Source organism: Aotus nancymaae, unplaced genomic scaffold, assembly GCF_030222135.1.
Source record: "Aotus nancymaae isolate 86718 unplaced genomic scaffold, 86718_ANA_hifiasm-v0.15.2.pri h1tg000036l, whole genome shotgun sequence".
Lineage (NCBI taxonomy): Eukaryota > Metazoa > Chordata > Mammalia > Primates > Aotidae > Aotus > Aotus nancymaae.
In genome coordinates this window covers 70,088,528-70,104,449 of record NW_026988450.1, presented here as the reverse complement: position 1 = coordinate 70,104,449, position 15,922 = coordinate 70,088,528, and positions in this window count along the sequence as shown.

Here is a 15,922-nt window from a genome sequence, read left to right as displayed (position 1 = left end):
CTCTGTCCTCTTCAAATCTGTAACTTCTCAGAGGGGAGCTTTTTACATAACAGAGCCTCAATTTAATTCTGATTAACTGAGATGAAGGTGATGACGTTTTTGAAGAGGAAGAGGAGAAGGTGAGGTATCAGCTTTGCTAAAGCTCTTACTGTCTTTTATCTTCAGGGAAAAAATGTCTCAGGCGTCATATCACAAAGAGAGCTTACAAAAATAATTCTTTGAAACATCTGTAACCTTGCAATGGTTAAAATGTCTTCTTACTAATGGCTAATCCACTTTTTACTCATCTTAAAGAGCAAAAGTCCTTCCTCCCCCACTATAACTCTAATCTCCACCCCAGCAGTCCTAACTCAGCCAGGAGCCTTAAAGAAAAGTCAACTTCAAAGTCAGGTTAAATCATAGGCTTTACGTAGGTAGAAATGGTGACTCAGGTTTGCAGAAACCATGACTTGCCATCCTTTCACAGAACACAGCTCTCGGAATAGGTATGACTCTATAACCAACATTTGGACACAGGTCATTACAATAACTGATTCCCAGATGAATCACATTAACTATTTCCAGATTTATGGGGTTATCTAAAGTTGAAAATGGCAACCACTACTTAAAAGAGTTCAAAACCCAAACTGAGACAAGTCCTGACAACGGGGAAATTTAAGAGCAGCTGCTAACAGAACTTCTCTTATTTCATCCCATTTCTTTTAGCTGGTTTGAGATTATATCCAAAAAGAATACCTTTGTGAGATGACTACTGATATACCCAGAAATGAAATCCAAGCTCTAACAGCTAATTAACTTCCTGTTTTGTTTCATTTTCTATTACTAAGAAATGATTCTGTATACAGATGTTAATTATAGCAAAGCTGATGGAAACTTGGCTGCCATGTTGAGACACTGACCAAGCCTGTATCTGGCTAGAGACCTGGTTCAGTCTGAACCTTAGATTATATCCTGACTCTCTGAAACACCTCTTCCCACTTTCCAATTCCGAGACAGCTTGATAGAGGCATGCCACCAGCTGCTTCAACTCCGACATTTCTGCATTATCAGTTGAGTGTGGAAGAGAGAAAGCAGACTGAACTCCTTCAGATTCTGCTTGGTAGATGTGGAAAGTCAGGCTGGAATGTGGATTTCCGAAGGTCCGTAAAATATGTTCTTAAGTGCTTTTCAACAAAGGAGCTTCTTAGAGCTTTTTCTTATCTCTTGGGAATAAGAGATAATTTTTTTCTATTATATTTCCGGTTTTCAAATGTGATGATTTGTGAGGAAGCTACAAAGCCACAAGGCCTAACTTACTGTTTAGGACCGTGGAACTATCAAACAGGACAAATTGATAAGCTCGCAAAGTCAGGTGACCGAAAGATAACCAGGAGTTGTACATTCATCTCTTCAGTATGAGAAACACTTTAAGCACAAACATCTTGAGGGAGAAAAGAGACAAGCTGCCCTTAAGAATCTTTAGGTAGGTCTCCAAAAATCACCAGCCCAGAACCTAAAATCCATAACACCTAGGCTGTTGATGTGTTTAGTCCTGTAGGAAATGGAAGACAGAGGCTAAGAGAAAGCATCACAGAGCTATGATGGACTTTAGATTTCTAATCCAACATTCTCGTGTTACAGATGATGAAATCAAGACACAGAGACATGTTTAAAATCTAGTTCCAATACAAATCACTAATGGTGATGGATAGAGATCCAACACTAATTTCAATATCTCAGAAAACCCAGCTATTTATTTCAACTGTTAGCACAAACAAGGCTGCATGTCAACTGAAACTTAATTTGCTTTTGACTGGAATCACATCAACTCAGTGTGGTCCATTGGCTTCTCATGGTAAGATGAAATAAGAATCAGGTGAATATAAGATGGTCTAATTGAAAAAAAATTACAAGCTTAATCTTGGCTCTATTAACCTTTAGCAAATTGGGCAAGCCACATGAAGTCTCTGAGCCATAGCTTTTTCATCTACAAAACAGAAGATAATTGTCATCTGAATTGAAAGGATTCCAGGTGAGGCATGCAGAGAAGTCAGCATAGTGTTTTGCCCTGTTTGTGCTCAACAAATAGTAATTATTATTGTTGTAGTAGTTAAGTACCAGAAAGACAAATTGCCAAATTGAAGTTGATAGAGTAACTTGCTGAATCCTTTCTCTACAGATTGCCAAGTTTTACAGAGAAACTGTTTTCTCCTTTTTTTTCTTGAGACAGAAAAAACAAAAGGAAAAAACAGTTGCCCAGGCTCGAGTGCAGTGGTGCAATCTCAGCTCACTGCAACCTCTGCCTCCCAGGTTCAAGCGATTCTCCTGCTTCAGCCTCCCGAGTAGCTGGGACTACTGGCATGCACCACCAAGTCCAGCTAATTTTTGTATTTTTTTTTTTTTTTTTTGTAGTAGAGATGGAGTTTCACCATGTTGGGCCAGGATGGTTTCCATCTCTTGACCTCGTGATCCACCCACCTCGGCCTCCCAAAGTGCTGGGATTATAGCCTTGAGTACCACGCTCAGCCTGTTTTTTCCGTTTTTGAAGAAATCCTAGCTTGTCTACCTGGGACCTCATATTCCTTCACTTAAGCTCTTGAATCCTCCAAGGAAGCGCCTCTCAAACTTTCTTGTCCTGAATTACACTGTGTTCTTGGATACACCTGCATCCCACATACATTTATTGTGTTCTAAATGTTTCTAGGGTTGCCATGGTTTCAAATACTTATTTCTAATCTGCAGCAGAAAGTCAGAACTGAGGTTACTAAAGGGAGAGGAGAGGCGTGATCATGACAGATTTTACTGTTTTATACATAGTCACAAATCACCAATCAAATCTTACATTTTTCTTATGTATAAAATGGAATCATGTTTTAATATACCCACTTCAAGTTTTCCTTATTTATAAAATAGGACCATTATATACCCAGTTCATAAGTTTGTCATGAGAATTACAAAAACTAATACATGTTAAAACACGTAGCTTTCTGTGTATCAGGCATTTAATACATATGACAGGTGTTTAATACATATGATTATTCTTTATTCTCCAGGATGTCTCATTGTAAACACTACATTCCTACCAGTCTGGTTAGCTCCTCCTACCATAGACACACAGATACCTTTACCTCTCTTTTCTCTGCTCTTTCCAGGCAGTTTTTCTTCCTCCTCTCCTTTTTAACTACTTAATCAGTTGTAATTAGCAAACAGTAAGATTCCTTTTATTACTGGCTTTTTGTTACTGGCTTTAGTTCTGGTTATTACACTATCTGAACTAAACTGCTAAATTATTTGGTAGGCAAAAAAAAAAAAAAGGTCCCAGAGAGGACAGACTGTCAGTCTTAGTCACTTACATAATTCCACTGTTGAACAAACAGCCAGACACATAATAGGAATTGAGTACATATTAAGAGTTAGGCATGTGGCTTTAGAATCTGAAATCTTCTTACAACCTTTGGACCTCAGACAAGAAGATACTTAACTTTTTTATCTTCCTTACCCGGAAAATAGAGATAACAATGACAACTTCCCTCCCTGCTGTGCTGAGGACTGTGAACTGAAATTTATGGGAGGTCATTGTTTTGGGCTGAGCTCCTGTACTAGGCCCCAACAGAATGGACAAAATCAAAATGGAGCCACTTATGCTAAGATTCCACATCACCACACCAAAACTGAATTGTTTATCTGATCGTCTGAGAAATCAGGAGACAGATCATAACCAAATTCCTGAACAGGCCAATTTTAGCCAGCATGAATGAGGAAATCCCCTCTGCTTTAACCCTAATACGGGCAATAACCAGAAATTTAACCTGATGTCAGCCAATCTGCTTTTTGTATTATACATTTCCTTATTCCTGCTCAAGCTATCTGGTAAAAACCAACTGTTCTGCCAAGTCCACAGTAGTTCCTTATCTAAATCTTTAGATGAAATGCTGCCCAGTGCATAAACAGCTAACAAAGGCCAATTTCATTTAAACGCAATTTGTTGAAATTTTGTTTTTTTTTAAAACACTGTGTGTGTGTGTGTGTGTGTGTGTGTGTGTGTGAGAGATGGGGTCTTGCTCTGTCACCCAGGCTGGAGTGTAGTGGCATGATCACTGCTCACTGCAGCCCCTAGTTTCCAGGCTCAAGTAATCCTCCAACTTCAGCCTCCAAAGTACCTGGGACTACAGTTGGGACTACAGGCACATGCCACCACACCTGGTTAATTTTTTTTTAAATTTAATTTAATTTAATTTTTTTATTTTTTATTTATTTTTATTTTTTATTTTTTTTTGAGACAGAGTTTCACTCTTGTTACCCAGGCTGGAGGGGAATAGCGCGATCTCGGCTCACCGCAACCTCCTTCTCCTGGGTTCAGGCAATTCTCCTGCCTCAGCCTCCTGAGTAGCTGGGATTACAGGCATGCGCCACCATGCCCAGCTAATTTTTTGTATTTTTAGTAGAGACGGGGTTTCACCATGTTGACCAGGATAGTCTCGATCTCTTGACCTCGTGATCCACCCGCCTCGGCCTCCCAAAGTGCTGGGATTACAGGCGTGAGCCACCGCGCCCGGCCTAATTTTTAGAATTTTGTAGAGATGGGCCTCGTTGTGTTGCCCAGGCTGGTCTCAAACTCTTGGGCTCAAGTGATCCCACTTTGGCCTCCCAAAGTGCTGGGATTACAGGTATGAGCCACCATGCCCAGCCAAAATTTAGTTTTTAATAAGATAAAATGTAAAATGCTTAGCAGGCTGCAGATGTAAACATTTTACATATTTATGGTCATTTATAACTAAACAACTATTAAAGTATCACACATAATTGGCAGAAAATACACAGGCAATTGGTATTATTTACCCTACAGATTAAGGATTAGATGAACAGCTAGCTCAAGGCTTTTATAAAAAGGATTAGATGAATAGCTCCCTCCTCCAACCCTTGACAAAAGGGCACCCCAGCCAAACCCACACTTTCCTGTTATGATAACAATGCCTTTTTACAGATATTTTATTTCATTTTGAATGCCACTTCCTTTTCAACTTTTAGAAATCCTATCCTCCTTTCAAAATGCAAACTGAATACAGAGATCACCATCCTGTCTTCCTGGATTCTCTAGCCACCTGCCTCCCACAGTCCCCTTCCTTCCCTTCCAAATACAATCACGTCTCCCCAACTTCCACTACTCCATGACAACCTGTTCACACCTCCCTGGCAGCACTGCATATAATTACTTGGCTGTCTTCTGTGGCTTATCTCTATTAGATTAGAGACTTCGTGTCAGCCAAGTCATCTTCATTGTTTATCTCCCAAAGTAGAGAACACAGTGGGCCTCTGTTCCATTCCATTGGATACATCGGATTGATTTAGTTGGAACTGACAGCAGTTTGTGAAATCGTTTGCTTTTGCTGTGTCTCACTGCCTTGTTAATTTGACAATTTACTCTAATTACATCTTACTGGAAGTGTATTGTCAGTTTCATTTCTAGAAATTTGTAAATTAAAACAATAAATAGGATAGAATGGGGTGGGGCTGACATTAGAGTGATTATAAAGGGATTTAAAAGCAGTATTGTAGAGACATGCAAATCAGCACCAAGACTCCACCTCACCTTATTCTCAGTTTTGTAAAGTCTCTATTCTTTTTTAAGAGTGAGCAGATGAACTGAACACAAGTTTTGATGTAATCAACAAAGCTGGCTGGAATATGTATGAACTCCCCTGATTTTATGGATGCCTTTAATTCTAAATGCATCTTCTGGGAGAGGTTAGCCTTTTCCTTAAGTTTGGATTTGAAAGCAAGCAGAATGGAAATAAGTCTGCATTGTTCACATGTACTTAGCTACATGCACTAAAAAGTTTTAAATAATTTTTTTAAAAAAACCTTTTAATATAATGAATTTTTTGTAAAAGTAATACTTAAGAGAAAATGTTTAATGATTTAAAAAATCTTAGAGAAAAGAGCCTCCCATCACATTTCTTTTTTCTTTCATTCTTTTTTTTTTTTTTTTTTTTTTTTGAGACAGAGTCTCGCTCTGTCAGGCAGGCTGGAGTGAATTGGTGCTATCTCGGCTAACTGCAACCTCCACCTCCTGGATTCAAGCAATGCTCCTGCCACAGCCTCCCGAGTAGCTGTGATTACAGGTGCCCACCACCACACCCTGCTAATTTTTGTATTTTCGTAGAGATGGGGTTTCACCATGTAGGCCAGACTGATCTTGAACTCTTGGCCTCAAGTGATCTGCCCACCTTGGCTTCCCAAAGTGCTGGGATTACGGGGGCGAGCCACCTCTCCTGCCCCCCCCATTACATTTCTAAAAAGTATTTGCACAGTTGAAATATCTCCATGTGGGCTGGGTGAAGTGGCTCACACCTATAATCCCAGCACTTTGGGAGGCCAAAGCGGGCAGATCACCTGAGGCCAGGAGTTCAAGACCAGCCTGGCCAACATGGTGAAAACCTGTCTCTATGAAAAATAAAAAAAAATTAGAAGGGTGTGGTTACATGCAGCTGTAATCCCAGCTACTCGGGAGACTGAGGCATGGATCCCTTGAACTCAGGAGGCAGAGGTTGAAGTGAGCTGAGATCGAATCACTACACTACAGCCCAGATGGCAAAGTGAGATTCTGTCTCCAAACAAAACTCCATGCACATTGGTATTATATTTTAAATTTTTGTGAAAAGCATATGGACCTCTTTCTGATTTTTAACGTCTTGAAAGCAAGCAAACACTCTCACCCATTCCATACAAAGTAGTACTTTGAAATTATATCTCAATTGACATAAAATACATGTTACAATGAGAAAATTATGAGCCATATTAACATTGTGTGAATAACTGTAAATGAACTTACCACATTTTGAAAATACCACGTTTTGAAGACCAGTGTATTAGTCTGTTCTTACACTGCTAATAAAGACATACCTAAGACTGGGTAATTTATAAAGGAAGAGGTTTAATTGACTCACACGTCCACACGGCTGGGGAGGCCTCACAATCATGGTGGAAGGGGAATGAGGAGCAAAGTCATGTCTTAGGCAGTGGCAGGCAAGAGAGCTTGTAGAGGGAAGCTCCCATTTATGAAAGCATCAGATCTTATGAGACTTATCACTACCAGGAGAACAATATGGGGGAAACTACCACCATGATTCAATGATCTTCGCCTGGTCCCACCCTTGACATGTGGGGATTATTACAATTCAAGGTGAGATTTGGGTGGGGACACAGCCAAACCATATCAACTAGTGTACGGCATGAGTCCGTGACTCCTCTGAGGTCTAAAATTTAAGCAACTTTCTCAGGGTTATACAACTGGACATACTCTCAGTCTCTATGCTTCCCAATTATCTGGGCTATTATTGGTACCTCTCTCATAAAGTGGACGTGAAAATTAACATAGAAAATGCACATAAAAGGTTTAGTACAGGGCCTGATTCCTACAAATACTCAATAAACATTTCTTTTTATTGCTAAAAATATATGTTAACTTTCCACTCTGTTCTAGGCATTGTACTAGACCACAATGTGTAAAGATAAGAAATGGGTGGTGTCCATTCTCCTCCTTTATTTAGAAGAAAGCAAAAAGGCCGAAAGAATTAAAAATGTCTTCTACCTACTGATGGCCAAGAAGTTGGGCCCTCAAAGCAAATAAAACTCGTTATGTTTCTGAAACTGCAGTTACCAAAACATTCTGTTAATTTTGACACTTATAAGGCTAACAATTCTAATTCCCAAATGGAGTTTGCAGGGTTACACTAATCATACAAACTTCCAGTTTGGCACTCAGGTGGTCTAAAGGTTATACCAGGAGGGTAGACAGTAGCTTTGAGTTGGCTTGCCTGGATCTGCAAGTTGAACAAGCAGTTTTCTCTGTCTCAGTCAGTCTGCTTGTCATTAAAGCCACTTCTTCAAGAGTTCAAAAGTTACTTCCTCTCTGTGTTTTCTTTCTATTTGCCCAACACACTTTCGGCAGGATTAATAACCCTGTCTCTATGTTTCCACTGAGCTCTATTAATATTTCCATATTATCTACTCTGAACCTACTCTCTACCTCTATCTACTATATACTATTCCATACCTCCTGCACTCTAGACCTCTGTCTACTACATATCAACTATATCTATTCTATACCTACTTCCATCTACGATATGCCTCTATTAGTATAGAGATTAATGTGCTCATTATTTATTTATTTATTCATTTTTTGAGACAGAGTCTCACTCTGTCACCCATGCTGGAGTGCATTGGTGCAATCTTGATTCACTACAACCTCCACCTCCCATGTTCAAGCAAGTCTCACGTCTCAGCCTCCTGAGTAGCTGGTATTACAGGTGTGTGCCACCGTGGATGGCTAATTTTTGTATTTTTAGTAGAGTCGGGGTTTCACCATGTTGGCCAGGCTTGTCTTGAACGTCTGACCTCAAGTGATCTGCTGGCCTCGATCTCCGAAGGTGCTGGGATTACAGGTGTAAGCCACCACAGCTGACTTCATTTTTTTTTTTTTTTTTTGTTGAGACGGAGTCTTGCTCTGTTGCCAGGTTGGAGCAGAGTGGTGCAGTCTCGACTCACTGCAACCTCCACCTCCCGTGTTCAAGCGATTCTTCTGCCTCAGCCTCCCAAGTAGCTGGGACTACAGGCGTGTGTCAAATGCCCGGCTAATTTTTGTATTTTTAGTAGAGACGGGGTTTCACCATGTTGGCCAGGATGGTCTCGATCTCTTGACCTTGTGATCTGCCCACCTCGGCCTCCCAAAGTGCTGGGATTACAGGCGTGAGCCACCGCGCCCGGCTGACTTCATTTTTTATAAACATGAAAGTAGGGCTACTGCATCTGACCATGTTAATACGTATATCCTTATTAGATGATGTTTTGGAGATTCAACAAAGATTGTCTTTTGAGAAACTGGAAGACCTAGGATTTAGGTTATTCATTAATTGTGTTACCACGAAGAGGCTGCTTAATATTTAGACCTTAGTTTCATGCATCCAAAATGTTAATTTGGACTACATTTGCCCTATGATCCCTTTCAGTTCCAGAACACTATGAGTTCGTAGCATTAAGTAAATTAAAATCTGCAGTTTTGTTCCCTCTTTATTTCAAGAGTTAGAAGACCAGGGCTCAGAGAATTTCAGCAATGTTAATGAGACTTAGCAAATAGAGCCTGGCATTTTAGAGGTGGGCTCTCGAATCAGAATGCCTAGGTTGGAGTTTCTCCTCCACCACTTGCTCTATGATTTTAGGCAAGTTGTTGAAACTTTCTGTGCCTCTGTTTCATTATCTATAAAATAGGAATAATAATGTATATCTATGGCATATAATCTTGATACAAAAATTAAACTAATTAACACATGCAAAGTGCTGATTCATTCATAACTATTAAATGTTAGCTTTCATCTTACCCTGATCTCACACACCAGTTTACAAGGCAGTGGGTCCTGGAACTTAGTCTCCTGACCACACAGACAATGCTTTTGAAACTATACCACATACTCTCCAATATGGCAGTTTAATTAATTATCAACATATACCTATATATGGGGATATTGAGCCTGCTATGTATGCAGTACTGTGCTAAGCGCCTTACTATTTAATTCTCACAATGATTTTAATGTGATTATTACAGGTTTAGGAAACCTTACGTGCAATTTCAAATTCAAAGTAGCTCCAAAAGTATTTCAAAATTCACTGGATGACTTGAACTCCTCTAGAGGCAAAATCTGCCTTGATTGACATAAAACTATTTGCAGACATGACATGCTTTATTCCATTTAGTGTGAATCTTTATCTGATTCACTACAGAAATATTATTAATAATATCCTTGGTTGTCTTTCTTTAGAGATAAGAGCCTTTCTCTGTTGCCCAGGCTGGAGTGCAGTGGCACAATCTTAACTCACTGCTGGCTCGAACTCCTGACCTCAAATGATTCTCCTGCCTCAGCTTCCCGAATAGCTGGGACTATAGATGCATGCCACTATGGCCTCCTAATATATTTTAAAAATTTTCTTAGAGAGAGGGTCTTGCCATATTGCCCAGGCTGGTCCTGAACTCCTGCTCTCAAGCCACGCTCCTACCTCCCCAACTTCTGGGATTATAGATAAGAGCAATATCCTTTATAATGGAGTGCTGTCCCAAATCCCCTGAGAATGTTAATACGCATTATTTCATTGTTAGATAATGATATGATTTAAATCTGTATCCCCACCCAATTTTCATGTTCAACTGTAATCCCCAAAGTTGAAGGTGGGGCCTGGTGGGAGGTGACTGGATCACTGAGGCAGTTACACATAAATGGCTTAGCACCATCCTTTTGGTGCTGTTCTCTTGATAATGAGTGAGCTCTCCTGAGATTCAGTTTTTGAAAAATGTGTAGCACTTCCCCACCTCTCTCTCTTGCTTCTGCTCGAGCCATGTGAAGTGGCTACTCCCATTTTACCTTCCACTATGATTGTAAGTTTCCTGAGGTCTCCTCAGAAACTGAGCAGATGCCAGCATTATGCTTCCTGTGTAGCCTGCTGAATCATAAGCCAATTAAACTTCTTTTCTGTATAAATTATCCGGTCTCAGGTATTGTTAGCAATGTAAGAATGGACTGATACAGATAATATACAGTTTTTACACCTCATTGACTTTGTATCATTCAAAACTTCTACACTCTCTTTTTAGGATGAGGAAAATGTTTAATAACTGGGTTGTGGTGGTAGATATATACCTCTGTAAATTTACTAAAAGTCAACTTAAATACATCTTATGGTATGTAAAATGTACCTTAATAATGCTATCTTCATAATACCATTAAATTAGAAAACATATATAATTATTAAGAATAATAAGTTTAATCAGGGACACTTGTAACCTTTCAAATTTAATATCACCCTGACTGTGATGTTTAGTGTTTTTAGCCTGAAGTAGAGCTTAGCTGATACAAACACTTTAGTGCCATCCATACAGGGTTTGAATTTGTAATGATATAAATGGGACTACTGGTTTCTGTTTTTTGTTACAATTTTCACAAAAGAAAGAAGAAAAGACAAATATACTAAAAAAAATGGTAAAAGGAACATGAAAAATTAATGAAATGGAAGAAACAAAATGGCATAAGATGGTATAAGTCCAAATACCATCTCTTTTCTAATTTTTCCTGAGTTATCTCACTCCATTAGAATTCATTTTCTCCTTCTGAGCTTCCACAGAATTGTATGTCTCTATAATGAAATTTAATAACTCATTCCAGTCATCTGCAACTATTAAACAGAATAGGGGCTTACCCTACACAGCAAAGACAGTTTGTATTCATTTTTGCTTATTCACTGTGCATAAAAAATGCACAAATAGGAGTTTAATAAACATCTAAATTATATTGAATGATTTTCTCAATAAAAATTTATACATAAAAATTGTTTTTCTTCTAAATTCCAAAACACATCTGGGTTCCAATAGTTTTAATTAAGGCATTATAGGTCATTATTATTTGTTCATTTTACAAAAGCAGAAACCAAAGGCTGAAAATTTTAAGTTACTTATTTAAAATGACACAGCAGTGGCTGAGTATGGTGGCTCATGCCCATAATCCCAGCACTTTGGGAGGTTAAGGTGGGGGATTGCTTGAGCTTAGGTGTTCGAAATCAGCCTGGGCAATATGACAAAACCTGTATCTACAAAAAGACAAAAATTAGCCGGATGCAGTAGTGTGTGCCCACAGTCCCAGCTACTCAGGAGGCTGAGGTGAGAGGATCGCTTGAGCCCAGGAGGCAGAGGTTGCAATAAGCCAAGATTGTACCACAGCACTCCAGCCTGGGTGACAGAGTGAAACCCTGTCTCCAAAATAAAAGAAAAAATAATAAAATGATGTGACTATCGAACAGTGGAGCTGGGATATTTCAATCTATGTCTAGCTGACTTAGAACCCAAACCTTTACCTGCCTCTCGTGAAGATATTTGCAATTGCGAGTACAATATTAACAAATAAAACATCTTGATTTTAAAAATGTTCTGTAATAAGTCAATGTTACAGACATGTAAAATTTTCTAACAGAGTTGGAAATATTTTTAATTCAGGGAGTCAGAACATTATCTGATTTACTTTCTTCTCTTCAGAACCTACCTGTTCTATCAGAAGACTCAAAACTATTAAATTTTTATTTTTTTCTTTATTCTCTTTAAACAGTAAGAATTGTGTTATTAATATGTGAGCTGAACAAAACAGTCAGAAACAGATAAGCTAGTAAAGAAAAAACACACAAAAGAAAACAAAAATGTTTATCATCAATTCCATTTTTCTCTTTTTATAAAGCACTTTAACAAATTATCTCCCAAAGCCTATCTTATCATGATACAGTTGGGTCCCTTGCCATGGTAAGAGGCCACAAGATGAACTATCAGATTTAAAAGGCAATAAATATACTACAGTCCAGTTTCCTGGGAAAAATAAAATGTTTTGAATTTGACTTCCTTTCTATCCCTAAAATGACTTTGGAAAGAAAATACTGATGAATTCCTCATTGATCTTTTTCCTTTGTATGTTTTGTTAGTTGTTTTTTTCTTAAAAAAAAAAAAAGTCTGTGAAAAGTTGTTGTTCATGAATGAAACTCAAAAAGTAGTCAAATCCCTTTGAAGTTTAAGACAGCATCTGTTCTAGTGTCCAAAGAGAGTAGAAAATTAACATCTCCATCACATGGGTTTGAATGTCAAGTTACTGCCACCCAGAAGTTGCAGGTGCAAAGATACAGTTTTGTTTTATAAAGCATGTTTGTGTGTGTGTGTCTGTGTGTCTCTGTGTGTGCATGTGTACAAAATAAGGACCAGGTCTCAAAAAAAAATCATGTTTTAAACTAACTTACAAACATATTTATATTTATTAAGCTAAAATTGTTCTTCAGGTGGATTTTTCTCAGTTACCCGTCAAAACCATTTAAAGTTCAGTCTATGATCATCTGGGTCCTGTTGTAGAAAATGAAAACATTCTAGTGGATAACTTAACTTTGCCAGTTCAGCTAAATGAAAGAAAGATGTTTAATAGGGGGAAGTCAGATTCAAGCAGCATTTAGAAGATAGTTATATCTCTTCTCTTTCCCAGTCAAGGTTTTTAAAAGTTACATTCAAATATTATAAAAATAATGATAAATATCATATTTTAATTTTTTTTTTGAGACAGTCTCACTCTGTTGCCCAGGCCCAGGCTGGAGTGCAATGGGACGATCTTAGCTCACTGCAACCACTGCCTCTGAGGTTCAAGTGATTCTCATGCCTCAGCCTCCCGAGTAGCTGGGAATACAGGCATGTGCCACCACACCCGGCTAATTTTTGTATTTTTAGTAGAGATAGGGTTTCACCATGTTGGCCAAGCTGGTCTCGAACTCCTGGCCTCAAGATATCTACCTGCCTAGGCCTCCCAAAGTGCTGGGATTACAGGACTAAGCCACCATGCCCAGCCCCGTATTTTAATTTTAACTTTATGTATATATGCATTAATTTGTCAGTATTTTGATATAGAGCTATGGAGGCATCAGTTCACTTATTTGTGCTATCTTTTATAAATCATATCAGTAATACAACTTCTATAATTTCCAGTTTCGACTTCCTTAGAGTTTACTGAAAATCTAGAAACACTTGAAAAACAATCCCAGTGTAGAAACCTTCAGTATTTTTAAGTTTCTCATTCATACCTAATTTGATGCCAATGATTTCAAACTAAGGTTGATTTTATAGTCCTCCCCACATTATATTTTGTTAATTTATTTATAATTTACTAACATAAGTAATTACAATAACTCTAAAAAATACAGAAATCTTCTGATTCTGAGAAGATAAAGTAGACATACTTTTCCCTATTCTTCCCACTAAGTACAACCAAAAACCATGGAAATTGTATAGAAGACCTTGAAAGATGGAGAAAAAAAGAGCAGACTGGCTAGGGACTTTGGGATCTAACAAATGACACAGTGGTGGGTTTCCTGGGATTCCCTTTTTGCCTCAAAAATCTCAGGTACGGAGTTGCAGAAGCTGGTCATCCCAGACAAAATAACAGTTACAACAACAACCAAAAGACCCCATCAAAGCCCTGCTTCTTTAGACAGAAGAGAAGAAAAGGAGCAACCTAGTAAGACAGAAAACTTAAACAAAACCTGCTTTACTTCAACAAGGCACTGCATAAAAAACTGTGTCATTATCTATCCAGGCCAGCAAAGGGAGAGTGGGGAGCCTACATATCCACTCTCATTAGGCTGTGCCCCAACACCCACAGCCTTTTGCTTGGGTGCTATCGAAGACTGAGCAGAGAGCCAATACTGCCTGCCTGGTGATAATGAGGCCTCCCTCCCCTGAGGTATCAGTGGAGATGATTTAGGGAAACTGAGGCTCCACCCACACCTGGGAGTACTGAGGCACCGTTCCTACTCTGTGCTGGAGTGACGCCAGCGAGGCCCAGTGGAGGTAAGTGACTTTTACTACTGCCCAGTGGTAAGGAGGTTATACCCTTGTCCCACCCATGGTGTCAGTGAAAGACACACCAAAAGCAGTAACATGCCTGTTACCCCTCCTGGCCAGGGACCTAACAATGGAGGCTTAGTGGAAAGCAGAATTCTCACCTGCGCCAAACAATAACAAGGATATCCCCCAAGAGATGTCAAGGGTAGACAAGTGGAGAACCTGGACTTCACCCTAGCCTGGCAGAACTGAGGCAATACAACCTGTTTCCTTCCCAGTGTAATGTCAGCAAAAATGACCAGAGCAGGGTTTAAATAAAAGCCAGTCTCATAACACAACACCCAAAATGTCCAAGTTTCAAATGAGAAACACTCATTATACCACTACGTACCAGGAAGATCTCAAACTAAATTTAAAAAAATATCTGCAGATACCAATACCAACACCAAGATGACAGATATGTTGAACTGTGTCACAATAATTTCTAAAACAGTTATTATAAAAATGCTTCAGTCATTTTAAAACAGCACTAAAATGAGCAATTGCAAACACTTGCAAGGAAATTAGAAAAACAGTCTCAGCAAAGAAATAGAAAATACATGCATTAATACTAGATTTCAATCCACACTCTGAACAATGTACAGAATATCCAGACATAAGATTAATAAGGAAACAGAGGTCTTAAATAGCACTATAGATTAAATGGACCTAAATGACACGTACAGAACATCACACCCAACAGCAGCAGAATACACATTCTTCTCATGCGCCCATGGATCTTTCTCCAGGATATACTACATGTTAGGTCATAAAACAAGTCTTTATAAATTTAAAAAGACTAAAGTCATGCCAAATATCTTTTATGAATATAATGGAATGAAACTGAAAATTAATAGCAGAAAGAAAACTGGAAGATTTATAAATATGTATGAATTAAGCAACACAGTCTTGAATAGTCATTGGGTTAAAAAGAAAATGAGAAAATATCTTGGGACCCATGAAAAGAAAATACAAAATACCAAAACTTATGGGATACAGCAAAAGGCATACTCCTAGAAAAGTTCATAGTAATAAATATCTACATTACAAAAGAAGAAAGATCTCAAATAAACACCTAACTTTATATCTTAAATAACTGAAAAAAAAAAGAACAAACTAATCCCAGACACAGTAGAAGGAAGGTAATAACAAAGATTTAGAGCATAAATAAACAAAATTAAAAACAGAAAAAGAATTTAAAAATTAATAAAACTGAATTGGATTTTTAAAAAAGATAAAACTGATAAACACTTAACTAACTTAAAAGAGAATATTCAAATAATCAAAATAAAAAATGAAAGAATAAACATTACAATGATGCTAAGAGAAATAAAGAGAATCATAACAGATTATAGTCATGTGTCAATTAACAATAGAGATACATTCTGAGAAATGCATTGATAGGCAATTTCATTCTTGTGCAAACACAATACAGTGTACTTACACAAACCTAGATGGTATCGCCTCCTACACTTCTAGGCCACATGGTAAAGTCTATCGTTC